Genomic DNA, 7,500 nt, shown 5'->3' with positions numbered 1-7,500 from the left:
AAATGAAACTGTTGTCAGTGTTGTGTGAGTCATTGGTATTTTTAACAGTATTTTTATTTGTGATTGATCCATGTGAGAAGTTGATTTGTCTGGCAGCGAACACGATTTGAAACCAGACCAGTTCTGTGGAGAGCATTGGCTGCAGTCAGGCTTCCTCTTGACTGGTTTCTGGAGAGTTCCGTGCACAGCCCACTGAAAAGGCCTGTGTGTCGATTCGGTGACGCGATTCTTGGCTTGGCCGATTCCAGTTGCGCGTTGTCGTGTTATTCCAAAGCTTCCAGTCCAGTTGTGTTGTGACAATTCGGTGTTGTTACTATGGCAACTTCTCCTGCAGGAAACACACACACAGACACGCACAGCATCCTTTCCCCAGGGGGGAGGTTGCTAGGCAACGGGCTGAACCAACGGGGACTTGTTACAATTGGTTTATTGCTTAGGAAAAGGTCAGAGGGCGTTGGATCTACATTGGGGTCATGGTAGCGGGGGCGGGGGGGTGGCTGAGAGAAGCCTCCACCCTCAGCCGTCGCCAGCACCACCCTCCTGTTCTCTCTGCCATGCTCCTCTCTCTTGATGAACCTCCACGTTCGTCTGCATTGTATCGTTCAAACAAGAACTGACAAAAGACGAGCCCTCGCTAACGCGCAGGCCTTTTACCCACGCTACAAAAGGCCGGAAAAGCCTCTTTCTCTCTCTCTCTCTTTCTCTCTCTCACTCGCAACATGTATTATTCTGTTTTTGGGCCCATTTAAGCAAGACCGCAAAGGTAAAGATAACTGAATGTATTAGCTCTTACACAGCTGGAACCTGAATTTGCCTCTCTCGTTTTGTTTTTTTGTTTTTTTCTTTTACTTTTGGTACGATGTGAACCTCTCTTTGACGCATATTTACTTGCGGAGGTCATACGCAAATTTAAATGGCGCTGTGTTATTCTCGTTTAATTAAAGTTCATATCAGAATTGATGTGTCAAGGTCAGCTCTAATTAAGTGCTTCAAGACGCGAAATAGGGTTACACAGTCGCATCTAGAGTTGAGTACAATACTGAGTACTGTATAATGCCGTGTTCACGCAGTCAACGATGAGAGAATTAGAGCACTGGCGTGTGGCGTGCTATTATCCATATGTTATCCATAACCGCTCCGGTTTCGACTTTCCGACTGAAATAAGGCAGAATGTCACTGGGCTAGAGCAGTAGTATCATCCGTCAGTTTCTATAATCCAGTTAGCTCCTAATCTGGAGTGGGTTGGATTAGCGCTCAGCAGTAGCGTGTAGAAGAAGATGCTAACACTCCCGCGGTCTGTCTGCCTGTTTCCGTCTGTGATACTTTACCCTGCAAATTTATCGTGTGCTCTTGCTATCCTACTTTGATGTACATTTGAAATGCTTAGGTTTATTAACCACGCTCTAACTCACCTTGCTCGAGTTTGAATTTTATCCACATGTACTATAATTTTTTTAAAAAAAATTTTTTACATTGCTGTAGCCTAATTTTAGGTGGTAGGCTATGTTTAATTTGGTAAACTGCTTTGGTTTAAATTAAGACGGCGGTTTTACCTGACTGCAACTTCTTTGCTTGAGTGAAAATGAAATCTGCATATCTAATTTTACGAACATAACACCGTGCAGTTAGTGCACTGACATCAATTCATTTGGTCTAACGATTCCAATGTGATGTGAATTTATATGTCTTTGACAGCCCCTCGCGTGTGAAATTACAGCACAGAGTTGTTGTACGACGAGAGCGACGAAACAAGTGGCTGTTCATATTCGTGTGTCGCCTATTGAGAGTTTTGCAGTTTACCATGGCTCTGTTTTTTTAATCTGTTTACGAGGCGTTGGAGCTTGACTATACCCACAGAGATAGTCATATATTAGGATATGCTTTACTGTGTGTAATATTTATCATTCAATGGGACGCCCAGTAATCCTCTCATGTCACACGGAGTTTTGTTGTTTGTAGTTTGTTGTTGTTGTTGTTGTTGTTGTTGTTCCTGCCAGCGGGCCTTTCGAGAACATGACATAATCTCTCTGTACTTAATGTTCCCTCAGAAGAACCGTCCACGATACATTCCAAGCTCACCTTCTTTTCAAATGAATTTAAAGGATCCCTTCAGATTTCTGTCCCCTCAAGAATTCTGTGGAAATTACTGGTCATTCAAACAAGTCTTTGCTGCTTTAGAGTCAACTAAAAGTAAGGACCATCAGTCTGTTTTTACGAAATCTCTATTTTTCCCTTGAACATTTGCGCTTTGGCCCAATACAAAGTTGAACTGTGCGGAAAATCACCAGAGCTGTGGTGATTTCTCATCTCAAACAGAACAGACTGTGAAGTGTCGAAGAGACTGCTTTGACCAAAGTCCCCTTTAGATCTAAAATCTTAACACGGTTCTACTCATTTCTAAGTGATCTGTGATCGTACAAGACATGGTAAGACTTCGAGCCACGCTGGTCACCTTTTGATTATTTCGCTCGGTTAATGGCCATCATTAATTTATTTTGCGAAAGTCGAAGGTAAGTGGAAAAACCCACTGTCACTCAGACTCATTATGAGGATTGATTGGTTAGTTCCGTTTATCGATAACACCCACAAGCAAAACTGATGAATGATGATATCATCCCGCGGAAGTAACAGAAACAGATCCTTTATTTGTGTGTGTTTTGTTTTCCTAAAACCCCTTTTTTTAAAAATGTCATTAAATAATTAAAATATATTTATTCATGGAAACATTCTGCTATTTGTATACTTGTATTTTAAATGTTGTATCATTGTAAAAAGCATTATTTCATTATTACAACTGAATAACCATTTTTAATTAAACCATTTAAATACATTTTATGCTTTTATCCAGAATGAGAAGATCATAATAGACCGGATAAAATCATGCAACAAAGAGGGGAATTTCATTGGCCCACATAAGCACGACTAATCCGTTATTAAAAGTATTTCATAATGTGATTGTCTGTCAAAAAGGGGATTTTTTTCCCTCTTTTTTTTTTTTTTTTTTTTTTGGTCATTTGATTGTAATTCCTGGAGATGTAGTTAAAACCTGAGTCATGAACCGTGACCAGCCAGAAAACAGCAGCTCACCCTTCTCTGACTGCATATCTGAAAAAAAAAAAGGTCTAAGAATAAAAAAAAAACCCAAAACGTATTCATTTCACTCTGTCACTTCTGAACCACAGAGCGGGGGGGGCGGGGGTAGACGTTGGGTGTTCTTTTTTTTTTTTTTTTTGCGTTCGCGTTTCGACCTTTTGTTTCGATGAGCCTGTCTGGCTGTAAAGACTGCTGTTCGGATGAGGAATTGGGGCGGTCGAGTTAATAGCGGGTTGGTCGGCTTGTTTTTCTAGGGCCGGCGAGCGAGTGTTTGGGCTGAGAGGTCTTGCTTGTTTGTGTGTTTTCTGTGAGAGTTTGCGGCCGTTGTGTTGTGTTGAACGCGCTCGGCTCACGGAGCGAAAAAGGATGAAGACTGTTTATTATTCTGGCCTGGGCAAAACTGGAGCTCTGCCCAGACTGCAGCTGGAGACCACTGCAGAGAATCTCACCCCACTTTTCTACTTCTCGCTCTCTCTCTCTCTCTCGCTCTCTCTCTCACGCTTTTTTTCTCACACTCTTTTTCATCTTTATCTCAGTCTCTTTCTCTGATTCTGTTTCTCGCCAGTTTAATTCTTATCTCCCTCACACATTCTTTCAAACCACTGAGCATGGACTGTCTCAATCATGAACAAAGTCTTTATCGTTTACCCCCTAACTTCCGTACCTTCACCCCTACAATGCATCCAGGCACACACACACACACACACACACACACACACACACACACACACACACACCCACCTCTCAACAAGTAAAGCTCAGTAATCCTGGTGCCTGTGACGCAGTGTAGTCCCCATAAAGTGGAGTGTAAGGAAACGGAGAGAGAGAGGGAGAGAGAGAGAGAGAGAGAGAGGGAGAATGTGTGAGGGACAAAGGCACTTAAACATCTCCAGGACCAGGAGATGGAAAGATGTTAACAAGGAAATCCTCTGTCACACTTCCTCTCTGCCAGGGCCGATGGAGAGAGAGGGAAAAGGAGAGAGAGAGTTTCCATAGCTCAGGAGCTATCCTAGCCTCCTTCACACAGAATCTACTTCACACACACAGACTCACACACACACACACACACACACACACACACACGAACACACACACACTCTCACAGACTCGCACACACACTCTCACACACACACACACACTCTCACAGACTCACACACACACTAACACACACTCTCACATATTCACACACACACACACACACGCGCGCACACACACACACACACACACACTCTCACACACACACACGCACACACTCTCTCACACACAGACACACTCGCACACACACACTCCCTGCTCTGAATAAAATGGCCAAAGTGGAAGAATCCACAGTCCATCTGAGCTCACAGGGGCATCGTTTAAAGTTCCCGTTTCTCTTTTTTTCCACACGGTCTGGCCGGATAAAAATAGTTCCCAGGAAGAGTCGTGGGAGAGGGAGGAAGGAGGGAGAGCGAGAGAGAGAGATAGAGAAAGAGCGAGAGAGAGAGAAAGAGAAAGAGCGAGAGAGGGTGAGTTTGAAGAGGAGGATTTGGTGGCGGAGGCCCCGGAGATGTGGGAGTGAACGGACAAGGCCGAAGACTCTTCTCCGTCTCTCCTCTTAATTACAGAGTCTTTTTTTTTTTTTTCCTCTGAAGCCCTGTTCTCTTCAGGCAGCTGCTCTTACCGTCACTAACGCTCCCGTGGACGGCCAGGGCTGAGGAAACCGTTCAATTCCACAAACATGCTGTCACTGTTTCGGTCAGCGGAGCCACACATAACCGTCCAAATCAAATAAAAAAAAAAAAAAAGAATTAGAAGAAGAAAAAAGTCTTTGTGTACTGAAAACAGTGTCAGGTCAAAAGTTTGCACTTGACAGACTCTATCAGCCAGTGTAATCTCTCATTCACACTTTAACAGTCTCTCTAATAGAGGATTCCTCTGGCAGTGTATTTAAAATGGGAGCTTGTAATTTCAGCCAGGCATAAATTTTCAAGTGCATAAACGTCAGAGAAGGGTTTTTTTCCCCCTCTCTCTCCTTGAGTTTTCCCAGAAAACAAACCCGAACCAAAACGCATGAACAAACACCAAATATCTTGGTGTATTGCATATGTGACTGGCACACGTGTAACCATTTTTGGTCTGAAGCGTAGTGTGTCCCCGTTTCCGTAGGAATTTTACTGGTAGTCGAACTGAAACTAGTTGTATTGTATTTTTAAGATGGAGAGTTCATGGCTTCTTTATGGAAACGCTAAAAAGCTTTATGAAAAGCGAAACACACAGTTACTGACAGTTGTGTGGTAATCTCTGTGTGAGTGTGTACAGTCTGGGAAGACAGAAATAGAGAGAGAGAGATAGAGTGAGTAAGTAGTAAGTGAGAGAGAGAGAGAGAGAGAGAGCCATTTCAAACCACGTCCAGATGCGGGAAGTATAAAATGACTGTGGTTTCTCTCTAAAAGCTCTTTCTGACAAGGCTTATGAGGACCACAACGTGAATCAAAACCCTGCCTCACTTTACCACCCACAGTGAACGACTGACTGCCTGACCTGCTCAAGCAAATCGCTTTTGCCACCCCCCAGTTACACACAGCCACACACAGCCACACACAGCCACACACACGCACACACGCACACACATACACACGCACACGCACATGCACACACATACACACGCACACGCACACACACACACACACACACACATACATATGCACACACGCGCACACACACGCACACGCACACACACACACCGTTTTAAAAGTGGAGGTCATGTTGAAGGTGTAGGGGAGTGTGACTGAGCTGGTTACTGCTGAGCTATGTACCATGTAAGAGCTGTTGCATCTCTCAACTATTTCTCTCTTTTTTGTTTATTTGTTTGTGTTGTTGTTGTTGCTGCTGCTCCTTTAAGACACCTCTGGTGGTGTGAAATACCCAGTGTTACACATGAGTGGATATTATCACCGGAGTCACTTTGCATTCTCTCTCTCTCTCTCTCTCTTTCTCTCCCCCCCCCCCTCTCTTGCTCTCTTTCTTTCTTTCCCCCTCTCTCTCTATCTCTCCCCCTCTCTAACTCTTGCGATCTCTTTCTCTTTATCTCTTTATCTCTCTCCCTGTCTGTCTTTCTGTCGCTGCTGATCTCTCCATCCATCTCAGTGGTGAGGAAAGCAGAGGACCAAAGGAGGAACTGATGTTTTTCTTTTTTTGGAGTAGTGTTGGTGGACTGGCATTTGTAAGGGGGAAAAGATTGACCGTCTCCCTTGCAGAATACAACAGGAGTGTTTTTTGTTTTTGTTTTTTGTTTGTTTGTTTTTTTTAATGGTGTGCATTGTTTGCTTTGCCAAGCAGCTCTCTGCTGTGAGACTCACACAAACCATCATAGGCTCAACCGACACTTTGTCTACTCTCACATCTAGTGGGTGTGAGTGTGTGTGTGTGTGTATGAGTGTGTGTGAGAGAAAGAGACTCACAGCATGTACAGATAGCAGAGAAATACAGCAGCGAATTTCACTGTACCTATATGTGCTCCGTGGACACCTTTCTGTACTGACGCCAATTGAGCGCTGTCGTCTGTTAGTCCAACAGATTTCATCAAAGACGGGCTCTTACTCAGATGCTTGCGTGTGTGTGTGTGTGTGTGTGTGTGTGTGTGTGTGTGTGTGTGTTTCTTCTGCCGAGTATCTGGTGGTTTAGTGTTGAGGGTGGTGGAAATGTGAGATGGACCCAAGCACTGTGTTTATTTACACACATGTGGCCTGTTTGTTTTCTCTCTCTGTAAAAGTGCGGTCTCTCTGAACGCAGAGCCAAGCGCGTGGCATGACTGCACCACTAAGTCCTGCGTATGAATCAAGTCCCTTTACATAGAGGTTTTTTACTAAGTCAAAAGGTGTAGCTATAGTTTAACCTTATCTTATCTATAGCTCACATGGTATGAAGTCTGAATGTATGTCTACATTTTTGATTGTAGATTTAATGTCATTCTGAGTTATCAGAACATATGAAAGAAGTACAGGACAGTTTGTAAACAGATTGAAATGTAAATAATGCAGTTTTACTGAGATAATGTGGGAAAAACGGATCAGCTCAGATATAACACTCTCTTTGATGTTTTTGTCGGGTTTTTCCGTAGCCCTCCTCACAGGAGAAGAGAAGTCGTTTTCTTGAGGATAAATACATTTGTTTAAAAAGTGGATCATACATGATTGTTCGTGACAAGCTGTTTGTTTATTCTGTATTAACATTACTTCTGTTCAATATTCTGGATTAACATTACTTCTGTTCAATATTCTGGATTAACATTACTTCTGTTCAATACTCTGAATTAACATTACTGCTGTTCAGTATTCTTGATTAACATTACTTCTGTTCAATGTTCTGGATTAACATTACTTCTGTTCAGTATTCTGGATTAACATTACTTCTGTTCAGTATTCTGGA

The 7,500-nt window shown here is 43.1% G+C and overlaps 1 protein-coding gene across 1 annotated transcript in view; it reads left to right on the top strand.

Annotated features, from left to right (window-relative positions):
* LOC115825011 (ubiquitin-conjugating enzyme E2 E2-like) overlaps window positions 1-7,500 on the top strand; it is a 38,886-nt gene that overhangs the window by 23,196 nt on the left and 8,190 nt on the right. The window lies entirely within an intron of this gene.

This window comes from Chanos chanos, chromosome 12 (genome assembly GCF_902362185.1).
Source record: "Chanos chanos chromosome 12, fChaCha1.1, whole genome shotgun sequence".
Classification (NCBI taxonomy): Eukaryota; Metazoa; Chordata; class Actinopteri; order Gonorynchiformes; family Chanidae; genus Chanos; species Chanos chanos.
This window is presented reverse-complemented; position numbering and strand designations above follow the sequence as displayed.